Raw genomic sequence first — 12837 nt, forward strand, 5'->3', positions numbered from 1 at the left:
TCACAGGGTAAGTATGATAGCACGCTATCAGAGTTGCAGAAGAATGGGCTTTTAAAACCTTCTTTGAAAGAACTTTATGCTTATAGAAAAGCTGCAAATACAGTAGTTTCTGTATGCTGCTCACCTCGGTTCCCCTCACGTTAAATCACATGTTAACTCCAGAGCAGTTATAAAACCATAAAATTAATACTGCTTCAACATTGCCAGATGATTCTCCTCTGTAAAGTTACTATTTTTCTCTTTGTAAGTATTAAACATCTTGGAGAGATACATTTATACTATGTAAATATTCTGTTTCCCCTCAAACTTTCCCCATTTTTGGTATCCATGAATGGATCCTGCCTGGAACAACTACTATTGTGGTATTTACCATGGTGATTTACTTTTTCTCATTCCTTCTACATTTATTAATTGTAATTCAGAAGAGAAGTTTTTAAACTATTTCAAACACCAAGGTCAAATATAAAGCCAAAAATACAAAAACAATAAATGTAGTGGACACCAGTAGCCCATCTTAAGTTAATGCCCTTAACTCACCGAATCAGATGTCAAGCAATTCCTTTTTGAAGGATCCGTGTTTGAGTAAGTTGGTAATGACATCTGTCAGCAGCTGTAGGGTTTTGTTTCATATAATTGTAAGCTCATTTTTTATCACAAGTAATGCATCACGATGCATATTTAAGGTTTTCCAAATAAAGAGTCTTGAGTAATCTATTTTGAAGTAGCTAATACCGCAGCACATTTGACACTAAGGGGTAAGCGTTCCTTGGAAACCAAAGCAACAGGACAGCACAATATTCTGCCCCTACAAACCAATCTCATTCTTCATGAAGCATAAAATTACTCTGGTAAAGAGACATCTCTCAAAACAGTGAATTCCAAAGCTCTGCTTTTCAAGACTATTATTCCTGTGACAGGACAAGGACCAACCACCATGAAAACATGACCTTCTTCACTTACTCTTTCACAAAAGGAACACCTGTCAATTTCACTCTAAGAGGCTGTAAGCTTATTTCTAAAAGTTTCCAGAAGATGCCCTATTTATCAAAACTTATTCTCCTTGTTTGTTCATTAAATACGGCAGTCTTACACTGAGATCAAAAAATGTCAACCAATTATTGTATAAAAGAAGTCCTCCTTTTTAATGCTGAAAGCTACTCAGAACACACAGATTATAACAGGCGACTGAATACACTACTGTTTATTCCCACATATATCTCACCCATTATAAGCGTACTTCTTATCATCTAGTTTTTCATACCAAAACCCCAGTAAACTGGCAACTAACAGAGTGGCTGACACATAACAAATACTCAAGTATTTTTTAGTGAGTAAGTTAGTGGTGAACAATTCATATACAATGTATAATTGATACACATCCATAATTCCTTCTGGACTACTTCCACTGCAAGCTGGAAGTTCAAACATATTTCTTCTTCTGCACATTCAGAAATCTATACATTTTAGTTATTTCATAGGAAAGACATGAAAATGACTTAGAATATAGTCTAAATGACATGGAAATATATCCTTGAAGTTTATCACCCCAAAACTGCATTATATTTGTAAAAGACAATGAATCATACTTTAAAGTGATTTACTTACACAATAGATATTTGGGTGATAAAAACAGATGAGAAAACAGGAAATCTCACACATATTCTTGATTTTACAAATTACTGTCATGATGAGTCCTGGAAACTGTTGCAGGATTATAGTGGTAGTATTTGTATGACTTCGTTTTTTGCTACAAATTTTAATTTATTAAACCACCACCACCACCCTTGGTCTAAAGCTCAGCCATGAACAAGATTTAAGAGTCTTAACTATTACATGGAACACTGGATAAGTTGTAGTGGTCATTTTCTTCTTCATATTCTTTGAAAATTAAAATTACTTTAATAGATAAGATTGCTAGCTTGTGCTTTAAAACATTATTCCTAAAACTGGAAATGTATTTTAGCCTAGAGTGGGAAGACGAAAGTTGGTGTGCACTGGTTAAGTCTATGTTTAGGAAAGAAAACTGCAGTCAGAGCTTCCTCTTTGCTCAGATCCCAATGGACTAGAGGGTAATTCTAACCAGCAGGGGGAGATGAGGAGGAGAGCAGTGGGACAAAGAGCAGGCGATAGGCAGGAAAAGCAGTTATAATTATAGCTGGGAACACAGAATTTGTTAAAGGAAGTCTACTGTATAATTATATTTGAGAATTTAGCAAGATGCCCAGAGGCTGACTCGCAGCTGTCAGGAACTGGTAACTCTCCTCGTGTTCATGCAGCGACCACGTCGGCTACTAAATCCACTACCTAGACTTGACATTTAGAGTAAAGAGACAGATCTTCGCAGGAGACTTCTGTTTTCTACAATGGATGAAGGCACCCATTTCAGCAAAACAACTCTCTCTCTTCACCTTCCTTCTCAGACCTAGCTCTCCTCTCTCTAGCCTCTCGCTCTCAGAGAACCAGATATTCTTATAGCAAAGCTATTATATCAATGCACATCTTTTCCCCGATTTCTGATCAGATCAAGAAGCAATGCAACTATAACCTAAATGCAAAATTCAACAGGCTCACAACAAATTCACTTCCCTCTCCTCTCTTGTTTGAAAACTGTCCTTCTCTTTTCACCCTATTCTTTCCATTGGCATCAGAATTTACTCAGTTAAGCATAAAAACTCAAGATTTACCTTTATTTTTTCCTCCCTGACCTCCTACCATTCAATTCATCAACTCCTATTAATTTCTGGTAAAATTCTACCATAATGGCACAGAATGTGACTTCACTTGGAAATATGGTGTTTACAGAGGTAATGAAGTTAAAATGAGATTATGAGGGTGGCCCTAATCCAACATGACTTGGATCTTTATAGAAAGAGGATATCTGGACATGGAGAGACTCTCAGAGGGGGAAGACCACATGGAGACATGGACGGGAAAGACATAAGCCAAGGAACATCAAGGACTATGGGCAAAAGCCAGAAGCTGGAAAAGGCAAAAAATAATTCTTCCCTAGAACATTCTGTTACACAAGCCGGTGGGGGTTCTTCTGTCCTTTTTCTTCTCTGTGCCAAGGATCAGACCAATGAAACTGTGAGCACCAGTCAGATATTTAGCAAATTTTCCGGCGGGCTATGAAGGGGATTCCTTGGCATGTTTTTCCCACTGCTTTTTCCTCCTGTCCTTCAGCTCTCTCCCGGGACTCAAGCCCGGCCAAAACTAATGAAACTCAGGTTCTGATGTCTCATTGCAAAAATTCATTGAGAGACAACAGGATAAGAGGTAGATTTGTTAGGATCCAGAAAGAAGTCACTTTTCAGGGTGTGAACCATTGCTGAGGGCAAGGGCTGGGGCCATGGTATTAGGCCTGACTAGGTTTTGTGAGGGGATATGAATGGGACACGACGGAGCGACTTCACTTTCACTTTTTACTTTCATGCATCGGAGAAGGAAATAGCAACCCACTCGTGTTCTTGCCTGGAGAATCCCAGGGACAGGGGAGCCTGATGGGCTGCCGTCTATGGGGTCGCACACAGTCGGATACGACTGAAGCGACTTAGCAGCAGAACATTCTTCTCATGTTCCCAGAGAGAACATGGCCCTGTCAACACATTGATTTTGGAATTCCATCCTCTAGAACTGAGTTAATAAATGGGTTTCAATCCACCTTGTTTTAGGTACTTTGTTACTGCAGCCAAGAAAATTAATGTAACATTCCCAAGTACTTCTGAACTCAGATATCCATAACTTTGTATCTCCAAACTTGCAAGTTATCTCTGGACAACACCCTACCCTCTTAGCTAGCTGTGACATACTCCTTTCCCAATTTGGAACCAGTATGCTGTTCCATGTCCAGTTCTAACTGTTGCTTTTTGACCTCCATACAGGTTTCACAGAAGGCAGGTCAGCTGGTCTGGTATTCCCATCTCTTGAAGAATTTTCCACAGTTTATTGTGATCCACACAAAGGTTTTGGCATAGTCAATGAAGCAGAAGTAGATGTTTTTCTGGAACTATCTTGCTTTTTCTATAATCCAATGGATGTTGGCAATTTGATCTCTGGTTCCTCCGCCTTTTCTAAATCCAGCTTGAACATCTAGAAGTTCATGGTTCACATACTATTGAAACCTGGCTTGGAGAATTCTGAGCATTTGGCTGGCGTGTGAGATGAGTGCAATTGTGCAGTAGTTTGAACATTCTTTGGCATTGCCTTTCTTTGGGATTTGAATGAAAACTGACCTTTTCCAGTCCTGTGGCCACTGCTGAGTTTTCCAAATTTGCTGGCATATTGAAGTGCAGCACTTTCACAACATCATCTTTCAGGGTTTGGAATAGCTCAACTGGAATTCCATCACCTCCACTAGCTTTGTTCGTAGTGATGCTTCCTAAGGCCCACTTGACTTCACATTCCAGGATGTCTGGCTCTAGGTGAGTGATCACACCATCGTGGTTATCTGGGTCGTGAAGATCTTTTTTGTATATTCTGTGTATTCTTGCCACCTCTTCTTAATATCTTCTGCTTCTGTTAGGTCTGTACCATTTCTGTCCTTTATTGAGCCCATCTTTGCACAAAATGGTCCCTTGGTATCTCCTATTTTCTTGAAGAAAATCTAGTCTTTCCCATTCTACTGTTTTCCTCTATTTCTTTGCACTGATCATTGAGGAAGGCTTTCTTATCTCTCCTTGCTATTCTTTGGAACTCTGCATTCAAATGGGTGTATCTTTGCTTTTCTCCTTTGCCTTTCACTTGTTTTCTCAGCTATTTGTAAGGCCTCCTCACACAGCCACTTTGCCTTTTTGCATTTCTTTTTCTTGGGGATGGTTTTGATCACCATCTCCTGTATAATATCACAAACCTCCGTCCATAGTTCTTCAGGCACTCTGTCTATCAGATCTACTCTCTTGAATCTATTTGTCACTTCCATTGTATATTCATAAGGGATTGATTTAGGTAGAATCCGCCTGCAATGCAGGAGATCCTGGTTCGATTCCTGGGTCGGGAAGATCTACTGGAGAAGGGATAGGCAACCCACTCCAGTATTCTTGGGCTTCCCTGTGACTCGGCTGGTGAAGAATCCACCTGCAATGTGGGAGACCTGGGTTCGATCCCTGGGTTGGGAAGATCCCTTGGAGAAGGGAAAGGCTACCCACTCCAGTATTCTGGCCTGGAGAATTTCGTGGATACAATCCACGGGGTCGCCAAGAGTCGGACACAACTGAGCGACTTTCACTTCACACTTCACTTAATGGCCTATTGGTTTTCCCTAGGTGTATCATATGGATCAATATTAATATTTTTCCATTATTATTTTTTATTGAGGTATATTTGATAAACAATATTGCATAAGTTTCAGATGCTCAACACAGTAACTTAATTTTTTTAATATTTTTATGTATTGCATTTATTACAATATTGCTTCTGTTTTTATGTTCTGGCTTTTTTGACCACGAGGCATACAGGATCTTAGCTCCAAGACCAGGGACTAAATCCTGCATTAGAAGGCGAAGTCTTAATCCCTAGACCACCAGGGTAATCCCAGTAACTTACAATTTTTAAAGGTTATACGCCATTTACAGTTATAAAATACTGGCTCTATTCCCTATGTTGTACAGTATATCCTTGTAGCTTATTTTATACACACTGATGTCAGTATTTACACCAACAAGACCATGATTAGTCTAGCTAACGTCCATCAGCACACAGTTACCAATGTTTTTCTTGTGCTGAGAACTCCTGAGATATACTCCCTTTGCAACTTTCAAACACACAATACAGTATTATTAACTATACAGGAACCATGCTATATCTAAAGAATTCTAAATTTCATTCAAATGTCTTTAGCTGTCTATAATTCATAAACATTTTTATTTAAAAATTGAACACTCAATAATGTAGCATATTTCAAATTTTTAAAAAGCAAGAATGAGTTTCCCAAAGCAGAAAAAATTGTTCACAAATATACACGCCTTTGGCAAGCATCACGGACTATAGACAGTCCAGTTCCCAAACGTGCAGCCCTGAGTTTACCTGTCATCAACCCAGCTGCCCAAACCTCAGCAACAGTCTGAGTAAGCTTCATAGCCAAGTGACACTGCAAACCATTAGACAATTAACTAACTGAGGAACTAGACATAAAGGAGAGGAGAGAAAAAACCTGAACTGCAAGAAACAAGAGTTTCATGTTTAAATCTGCTCCCCTAGTCTACACACTAGAAGTGGAGTGACATTACTCTGGGGTTAAAGGTTTCCTCTCTGGAGCTCTCTCTCTACCACTGACACATCTCCTCTAAGTGTAGGCCCTCATGGCACCATCTGATTTTTGAGAACTGCTAACAGAACCAAAAAGTTTCTGTAGCTTCAAGCTGTTCTCAAATGCTTTGTCCATTAATTTACTCATTTTCCATAAAAATTCCAAATCTTCCTCCCCACTACAATGAAGACCACTGGGCTGCAGGGTCAGCGTGAACATGAGATGTCCACTGTCAGATCAAGAGGAGGCCCTGAGTTTTATCCTACAGCTTAGAGCCCAAGAAGACTGAAAATGCTGGAGCTGAGACTCACACCCACGCCAGAAGCTCACAGCCCCTTTGACTCACTCTCAAAGCCTCAGGTCTGCCAGAGCGTCTACCACTGGGGAGGGGGAGATCTCCTGTGGCAATGAGCTTGGCATAAAAGACCGGTATTTTTGGAACAAGACAACCTAGGACCAAAGATTTTATTTTAAGCCACTGTAGAACTAACTCCTACTCCTCTTTGGGGGAAATACATTCAGGGACTACATACAAGTTTCCCAGCTACTCAAGATTAGGGAAAACTGGACTAAAGACCATCCTTTATAGATCTCTTCTATTCTTAAGTGGAGGACTTTCCTTTCTCATTCATCATCTTATCAACTTTTTAGTAGAATTATCATTCCTCCTTTCTCTATCTATATGGAAAAGTATAAAGCAATTTTAAAAATCAAGACATTACATTTATCTATCTTGTGAAAACAAATCATTACAAAAGAAGGTTCAAACTATATAAAAGTCTCAAATGTGAAATAAAAAATATACTTAAAAGTATAAAAAGCTTCCATACACTGTGTTAGAGATAGTTGCTCAGTCATGTCTGCCTCTCTGTGACCCCATGGACTGTAGCCCACTGGGCTCCTCTGTCCACGGGATTCCCCAGGCAAGAATACTGGAGTGGGTTGCCCTTTCCTTCTCCCATGGGATCCTCCCTAACCCAGAGATCGAACCTGGGTCTCCCACATTGCAGACAGATTCTTTGTTGTCTGAGCCACCAGAGAAGTCCCCCATACACTGTAGTACAGGGTATTTGTTATAGGCATTTCCTTAAACCAGTGCATTTCCTGTATAGTGAAGATAAATTATCCAGAATAAGGACAGAGCAATACAACATCACCTGACAATACATAAAATACAACAAAACCCGAGGACTCTAGCACTGTATCTTGTTATCATTATAAATGGGCAAAACAGGTAAAGTCTGTCAACAATCAAATCCAGAAAAAAACAGCTTCATCAGAATGACAAATACTTCCAGGTTTTAAAACATAACTCACTCTGACAGTAAAATCAACAAAGAATATTTTTACTCTGTTCTATAAGAATATAAAAATCAATGAAATGAAAATCAGTAAAATTAAAGAATACTTGAACCAGAAAGCTTGCTAGAATGACCACATGATCCAACAGTTCAATACCTACCTATACATGCATGTTTATTCACAGCAGCAGTGTTCACAAGAGCCAGAAGAGAGAAAGAGCCCAGATGTCCATCAGCCGATGAATGGATAAAGAAACTGCGGTGTACACACAATGAAGTGCTGTTCAACCACAGAAAGAAAGAAGTGCTAGATAAACGCTAAAATACAGATGAACCTTAAAAACACTATACTTAGCGAAAGAAGTCGGAAACAAAAGAACACTTATTGTACGATTCCATTTATATGAAATATCCAGAATCAGTAAACCATAGAGGCGGATTGGGTGTGGGGGTTGGGAGAATGGGGGAACTGGGAGCAACTGATTAATGGGTGCAGGTTTCCTTTGGGGTGATGAAAACGCTTCACAACTAGAGGTGTTGGGTTATACAACACCATCACAAGTACCAAATGCCACTGAACTATTCACTTCAAAACAGTTCATTTCATGTTATGTGACTCTCATCTGAATAACTGGTAAATAAATAAGCAGCATCCTTACCAGTAATAAGACAACAGGTACCACTTTCAGGATACACTGACCTTACCTCTGCAGTGTCCTTCCCAAGAATGCTTAACTGCAACCTGATCCTAAGAAAGCCTAAACTAAAAGCTGCTCAGTCGTGTCCGACTCTTTGTGACCCCACAGTCCACGGAATTCTCCAGGCCAAAACAAGCCCAAACTGAGAGAGAGTCTACATTGGCGATCAGTGCTCTTCCCAAGCCTCACGGTCACGAAAGACAAGGCAAGACTGAAGAATGCCCTATGACGCTCTGGGGAGGACTACAGAGACACGGCAATAAAACTCAGTATGAGCTCTGAGGCTGGGTCCCGAAACAAAAAGGAATTAGAGAGAAACTGGTGAAACCTGCATAAAATCAGTAATTTAGTTAACAGCACTATATCAATGTTCATTTCTTAGTTTTGGAAACTATACTCCTGCTAAGTCACTTCAGTTGTATCCAACTCTGTGCGACCCCATAGACGGCCGCCCACCAGGCTCCGCCGTCCCTGGGATTCTCCAGGCAAGAACGCTGGAGTGGGTTGCCATTTCCTTCTCCAATGCAGGAAAGTGAAAAGTGAAAGTGAAGTCGCTCAGTCGTGTCCAACCCTCAGCGACCCCATGGACTGCAGCCTTCCAGGCTCCTCCGTCCATGGGATTTGCCAGGCAAGAGTACTGGAGTGGGATGCCATTGCCTTCTCCAGGAAACTATACTATATGAGGTTATATAAAGTGTTTCCTGGAGGAGGGCATGGCAACCCACTCCAGTATTCTTGCCTGCAGAATCCCCATGGACAGAGGAGCCTGGCGGGCTGCAGTCCACGGGGTCACATGGAGTCAGACAGGACTGAGCAACTAAGCACAGCACAGCAAAATGTTTCCATTAGGAGAAACTGGGTGATAAGTACTATTTTTGTAACTCTTCTGAAAGTCTAAAATATTTCAAAATAAAAGGTAAAAGGGGACTAAGGAGACTTCCCTAGTGGTTCAATAGTTAAGACTGTACTTCCAGTGCAGCGGGCACAGGTTCAATTCCTATTGGAGGAAATACCCTGCATGCCATGAGGAGTGGTCAATAAATTACTAAATAAAAAGAAGGGAGGGAGAGAGAGAAGAGCCTCTTTTAGCAACCAACTTTAACTTCCTCCATGAACATCTACATTAGGAAAATGTTGAAATACATTAAATGAATTTAAAAATTGACGGCTTTTTCTAATGGTAAGACAATTCATAAAATTCCTATCTGCTTAACAAACACATTTATTTTGGTGGGAAGAAGTATATTTCTCAAACAATCAAATTGGAATAATTAAACTTAGGAAATATTACTCAGCCATTAAAAAGAATACATTTGAATCAGTTCTAATGAGGTGGATGAAACTGGAACCTATTATACAGAGTGAAGTAAGCCAGAAAGAAAAACACCAATACGGTATACTAACGCATATATATGGAATTTAGAAAGATGGTAACAATAACCCAGTGTACGAGACAGCAAAAGAGACACTGATGTATAGAACAGTCTTATGGACTCTGTGGGAGAGGGAGAGGGTGGGGAGATTTGGGAGAATGGCATTGAAACATGTATAATATCATGTATGAAACGAGTCACCAGTCCAGGTTCGATGCACGATACTGGATGCTTGGGGCTGGTGCACTGGGACGACCCAGAGGGAGGGAATGGGGAGGGAGGAGGGAAGAGGGTTCAGGATGGGGAGCACGGGTATACCTGTGGCGGATTCATTTCGATGTTTGGCAAAACTAATACAATATTGTAAAGTTTAAAAATAAAATTAAAAAAAAATAATACAAAAGAGTCTAAAACACACACACACAAAAAGAAATCAGGTTAAATAAAATTTCAACTAATACTGACATTCTAGACAGGAGAATTCAAAATTAAAACATTCAAAGTCAAAGGAGAATGCTAAAACATTGTTTTAATTCCTATAGGTCACAACTGCATTTTAAATGTAATATAGAAATGAAGAAAGCACGTTTATTTTAGCAGAATGATTTGAATACTAACAAATCAGTTTGATAATTTAATCAGATGTCATTTTACTTTAAATCTGTAACTGTCTCTTTAGATTCATTGCAACAAAAGATTAAAAGAAATTTTATATATAATTAATTTAAATCAGTTTGTCTGGACATAAAACTCTTAGCTGCCCAACCATTATGTAGGAGGCACCTTCCTATGAAAAATAATTCTATTGAAAATGTATACATTGACCAAAGAGATCAATTTTTTAAATGAAATGCACCAACATTTTCAAAGTTATTAATCATTTTACATCATGGCATTCAAATACTGTATTTACTATAGTACTAAAAGTCTAAGAAAACCATCTTCAGTAAATATGTAATTACTGAAGAGATACAGACATTTAAATAAGTAATCAAGATTCCAGAACCACACGCTCTCATAGCACTCAAAAGGAACCAACCCTACTGACGCCTTGCTTCCAGACTCCTAGCCTATGGAAACAGGAGATAATAAATGTCTACAATGCAGGCCATCCAACGTGTGGTACTTTGTTCTGGAAGGCCTAGGAAACAAATACAGCTAACAGGCAGCCAATAAAATAGTGTATCCCTGCATTCACACAACAGGCTTCAGCGGAAGAGCGTTCAGACCAAAGCCAGCCAGCTTTGCAGCCACTGCAGACTAGCACGCTCTCCTTGACACGGCGGCCACATCGTTGTCCACCAGAAGCTACCCAGCCCAGCCCCAGGGGCACGGCCACGCAGCCCTGCACCACAGCAGCAGCAAAGGCCCGCCCTCAGCCAGGCGGCAGACTCATCAGGAAGGAGGACCCCCATCACCTGGGTTCAAGCGACGGCTGCTTCAGGTTCTCGGAGCCTTTCTAACTCCTGGAACTAGAGACCTCTGAAGAAACCCCACCTGCTGCCTTGGCTCCTGCAGCAGAAAAGGTGACAATGCAAGCTAAAATGACGTGGAAACAGAAACCTCTGTTGGCAGCCAGACAGAAGATGCCATACAGAGTAAAAGCTAGAGGTTTGCTTTGTTACTTCCCTTAAAATCAAAATCACTTCCTATAATCTTAAAAGCAAGCCCTGTTCTTAGGTTTCCATGAAAGCCCTACTTCCCTTCCTGCTGTGCAAATATCTTTTAAACCTGAGCTAATTTCAGGCACCCCTTGCAAATACAATCCAAAGAAAAACAGAAATAAACACTCAAACCCAGACCCCACTCTCCGGGAGTTCATTCTAGTACGTGTCAAATACTTTTTTTAAAAAAATAGAAAGCATAGTTCTGTGTTGAATGCATTTTATATCCTCTCATAATTTTTTTTTTTACTAGAAAAGGATGAACTGGGATAGTTCAGTTATTATCAAACATACAGATATGTATATATCAACACACATACACACACACAACCACATTCGAGTAGGGAAACATTCAAGCAGCTGGACCCACAGTGCCGCTGAGGTGAAGCGTGCACTTGCCAGAGCAACACAATGATGGCTCCAAAAGGTCATGCAAGGGCAGCCACCCCCCTGGGAGTTAAAGGCTCCAGAGATCTGGCCTTCAGCCATCCTGGCTAGAAAGGGGTTTCTGACATCACAGAAAGTCAACTAACTGGAAACAAGTACAGATTTTTAGAACAAAAGACAGGAGAAGCAAGCATTAAGACCTAACAGGTCCTAACACATAACACTTGTAACAGGAGTAGTTCTAGGAAATGTGCATATATCATCTCATTTAAACTCAGCACAGTTCTATGAAGCAGGTAGGATCACCATCACCATTTTACAGATGAACAGACAGCAACACAAAGAGGGTGAGATATTGCCTGATGATATACAAATAGCAAGTAACCAAGCCATAATTTCAACCCTGCCTGCTCAAGTCTCTCTCTCCATTGCTATTCCACCTGTAAAGAAAATACAGACTATCTACATACATATATGTATCTTTTATAGAGAGGTAGAAAGGAGAACAGTAAAAACCTCCCAGCTGGTGCTGGGATGGGTGCTGCCAACTTCAGCCTCTGGGCCTTTCCTTGCACAGAGATGGCAGACCAGGCTACTCCCCACCCTGATGGCCATGCCCCTTCTTCAGCCGCACCCACACAAGTCAATCAGGAAGCGGCCAGGCCTGCAAAGCCCTCAGTCATCCCTCCTCCTCAGAGACTCCGCCTATCTGCTCTGCTCCTCCCCGTGCGGATTTCTAACCTTTAACTTGTTGCCTATTACCAGGTGTGTGATTAAAGCCTCTCCGCAACTCCAAGTTATTACCAATAATAAATACATATTCAGCAACTTTAAATATTGAATGTTTAGCTGTTTTACATAAAAACATAAATATACTTAAATAGGTTTCCATGGTTATTCTGTTAAAGCTCATTCATATAATCAGATAGTTCATGCATGTGTGTGCTACTATATGCTACCATATGTGTACTACTATACACACTACCATACACAGAAATATAAAACCCATGCTACCACCCTGCCCCTAAGTAGCTCAAAATCTAGTAGAAGAAAGTTAAGTTTAAAACAAATTACAAGTGCTCTTAGTAAATAGCTTAACAGCAAAGTAATAATCCAGAGGGGAATATCATGGGGTAGAGCTTCAAGATGAACAGTACAAGAAGTAAAGTG

The 12837-nt window shown here is 40.3% G+C and overlaps 1 protein-coding gene across 14 annotated transcripts in view; it reads right to left on the bottom strand.

Moving 5' to 3' along the window:
• TBC1D5 (TBC1 domain family member 5) overlaps nt 1-12837 on the bottom strand; it is a 592732-nt gene that overhangs the window by 481877 nt on the left and 98018 nt on the right. For 2 of the 14 annotated variants that reach the window (XM_070772468.1, XM_070772454.1), the window contains exon 3: nt 7707-7825. The exons of the other annotated variants lie outside the window; for them this stretch is intronic. The gene's annotated coding sequence lies outside the window, so the exon portion shown is untranslated. The remainder of the gene's footprint in view (nt 1-7706; nt 7826-12837) is intronic. 14 annotated transcript variants of the gene reach the window in all.

This window comes from Bos indicus, chromosome 1, assembly GCF_029378745.1.
Source record: "Bos indicus isolate NIAB-ARS_2022 breed Sahiwal x Tharparkar chromosome 1, NIAB-ARS_B.indTharparkar_mat_pri_1.0, whole genome shotgun sequence".
NCBI lineage: Eukaryota > Metazoa > Chordata > Mammalia > Artiodactyla > Bovidae > Bos > Bos indicus.